This window comes from Chaetura pelagica, unplaced genomic scaffold (assembly GCF_000747805.2).
Source record: "Chaetura pelagica isolate M959 unplaced genomic scaffold, ChaPel_1.0 scaffold470, whole genome shotgun sequence".
NCBI lineage: Eukaryota > Metazoa > Chordata > Aves > Apodiformes > Apodidae > Chaetura > Chaetura pelagica.
Window position 1 is genome coordinate 438081 of NW_009951911.1, and position 3579 is coordinate 441659.

Consider the following 3579-nt stretch of genomic DNA (forward strand, 5'->3'; position numbering starts at 1 on the left):
AGATTCAAACTGGAGCACAGGGAGTTCCACCTCAACATGAGGAAGAACTTTTTTCCTGTGAGGGTGACAGAGCCCTGGGACAGGCTGCCCAGAGAGGCTGTGGAGTCTCCTTCTCTGGAGACTTTCCAGACCTGTCTGAATGCCTAGTTTTCGGTCCTGCTCTGGCAGAGGGTTGGACTCAATGATCCCTTCCAAGCCCTGATGTGCTGTGATCCTGTGATACACTCAGGTCTCTCATTTGTGAGCATCTCCCCTGGAGTCTGTCTCAGACTGAAGTCTCAGAAAGTTAGAGAACACATAGATTAAACAAAACCAATGGACTTCAAACACCAAATGGATGAAAATCTACTCCAATATAGGGATGAAATAGCTGTACTTTCCATCTTACGCTTCAAATGGACTTTGCACTGTGACAAAGGATGAGAGTCAAGGCCCCGAGTAGTAACAGGTGTTAATGGCCCTGGCAGGGGGTGTTTTTGTGCCACCTATCCAAGTCCAAAGGAACCTGATCACTCAAGGTCTCTTCCTCACTGAAGGCAGCTGAAAGCAACTTATATCCTCTCTGGGCATGCACAAATTTACTCCTTTAATAAGCTAGGACTTTCCAGCTATTAATAATAACTGATGCCAGACTGCAGCATGTCAGCAGTTATTCAAGAGCCATAATGACAGACTTCTTGGCAAGAAAAACCATTAGAAGAGAAAAGTTGCCAGGAATCCTGAATCCCTGACCCTGGCATGCAGAAATTTGGAAGCTTCCCCCCTAACGTGCTTTATGGGGAATGGTTTGTCAAGATGTTTTTTGACTCTCAGAAGTTCCATTTTCTGCAGCACTTGCCCTTTCTTCACAGTCATGCCTTTGCTGACATGGACTGTCACTCCACCTTCATCTTGATCTCTGTTGTATTCACAGTTGCTGCCTGCTTTGAGCCCTTGATCCTTTTCCACATTTTTTAACAAAGCAAGTTCCTTCTATTTTACCCCAGTACTTTTACACAGAAACTTAATCTGACCAGCTCATTTTTACTGATTAAAAATAGCACAGTTGTTCTACTTGTTATACTTACTATTCTGACAAATTAAATTAACCTCAGTTTTATTTTTGCTCCTTCTCTATCTTTTTGCCCACTGATGCCTTTATCCTTTACTTTTGTCCTTTTTTGGGCTCAACTTTCCATATTCTGAGTCAAACTTCATGTTCAAAGAATGATTGGTTTTGACAGCAGATTCCTCTTCAAAACTAGGTCAGGTTGATTGGGGCCTTACCCAGTAATATTTTTAATATATCCATGGATGGAGATGTGGTCTCTGTTGTTGCAGTGTTTGACACTCTCTAGGGATATTTTTCCCAACATCTAATTGAAGCTGCTCTTGTCGTACCTCGTGTCTTGCTTATTTTCCTATCGCTGTGCTCTACTGAGAGGAGTTTGGTTCTGCCTTCTCTGTGAGCCACCAGGTAGCAGGAGATTGAAATGCAGTCCCCCCACACCCTGTCTTCTCCAGCCTGAACCAATCCAGCTCCTTTAACCTCTCCTCTGCCTCATGGGCTCTAACCCCCTACTCAACCTCCTACTTCTTGGTTGCCCACGGGACTCACTCCAGTATGTCCAGGCCTTTTTTTTTTTTTGTAACTGGGGAGCCCAAAACTGTATGTAATATTTCAGGTGTGGCCTCACAAAAGGAGGGAAGTAATCACCTGCCTTGACCTGCTGACTCTGCTCTAGCTGATGCAGGCCAGGATGCTGTTGGCCTTTGCTTCACGGGCTCACTCCTGACTTCTCCATCTGTTGTCCATGAAGTCCATTTCATAGGATCCCAGAGTGGTTTGGGTTGTAAGGGAGCTTAAAGATCATCTAGATCCAACCTCCTGCATGGGCAGGGACACCTCCCACGAGCCCAGGTTGCTCCAAGCCCCATCCAACCTGCCCTTCAACACTGCCAGGGATGGGGCAGCCACAGCTTCCCTGGGCAACCTGGGCCAGGCTCTCACCACCCTCACACCAAAGAATTCCCTCCTCCTCCCCAACCTCAATCTCCCTCTCCCACTTTTCATCCATCCCCCTCAACCCATCCCTCCCTGCCCTTGTCCCAAGTCCCTCCCCAGCTTTCCTGGAGCCCCTTCAGGCACTGGAAGCTGCTCTAAGGTCTCCCTGGAGCCTTCTCTTCTCCAGGCTGAACACCCCAACTCTCCCAGCCTGTCTCCAGAGCAGAGCTGCTCCTGCCCTCTGAAAAGCCATGCTTGCCCCAGTCTGGAGTTCAGGATAGTCCTGCCCTGAGTGGGCGGTTTGACTGTGATCTCCAGAATCCCCTTTACTTACATCCCTGCCATTCAGTGACCATCAGTGACCCAGCTGCAGCTCTCTTTCAGCTGCCATGTTAGGTGATTTCAGATTCACCAGGGCTCAGCTCATACCTGAGTCTTGTATGAATGTTATGACCTTGCATCTGTGAAAACAATGGTTGGAACAATGTAATGTGGCAAATTATAATTTCAATAAATCCAGCAGAGAGTACTGCAGGCCTCAGCTGCTCTGTAGACTCCTACAGCTTTCCTGCTACCACCTTCTCCCCAGCTCAGTGTGTCTGGCTGCCTATCATCTGTAGGTGGCTTTGCCTGATATCCCACATAGCTGAGTGTAAAACACTTCCTGGGTGAAACATCTAAGGAGCTGTTGTAACTACTCGTGTTTGAAAAAGACTTCAATTCATTGAGTCTCATAAAGGTAAACTAGGACCACCCTTCTCCTTTCACCCTCTGGTTGAGCTCAGAAATCAGCTGACATAGTTAAGCTGACAGTCATTAGATTTATATGCCCTTTGCTCTGGCATTCTGTCCTGTCTTATCCAGCAATCTGGGGCTGTTGACCTTTCTGGCATGTGGCAAGGCCAGTGTATCTTGGCTTCTGCCTCAGACGGCTGTGGCTTGTTGTTTAAGGAAGTTTATTTCTCAAGGATATGGTCATAAGTCAGCAATGCTCATGGTCTATTTTTGCAGACATACCTAGAGAGTCAAGAAGGAGGCCAAAACCCTTCCAGAGAAGACAAACTGGAGATTTCAATGTTATTATCAATGAGATATAAGTTCATAAACTACAAAGAAGATATAAATTGTGTATCAGAAGAAATAAAGAGAGGATAGGGAAAAGAAAGGCACATAATATATGAGATAGCCACTTAGAAGGTGATGGATAGATAAGAAAATAGTAAACCAGAAAGAGGAAGCTGAAATTTTAGTGTAGATTTATGGGACAGAGAACTAACATTATACTTTGAAAGATGGGCATGGAGTCTTAACACAAAGCCCAGAAATTTTGTCTTCAGATTCTTGCAGAAGGTGAGCAGCAACAATTAAGTTGTTTTTTTTTATTGTTTCCCTGCTTTTTAGGGCTCTTTAGGATTTTTCTCTGTATCTTTCTGGGCTAGTGGGAGTCTTGTTCTCTGTGCTAGATTGACCACCTGCATTAGCAGCCTCCCACTCTGCTGCTGCTGCCAGTTTGGGGTGAAACCCAGGTTCCTCAATATTGACATGAAACGAACGGTTAAGAATGGCCAAGAGGAACATCTCACTAGAGCATTCCT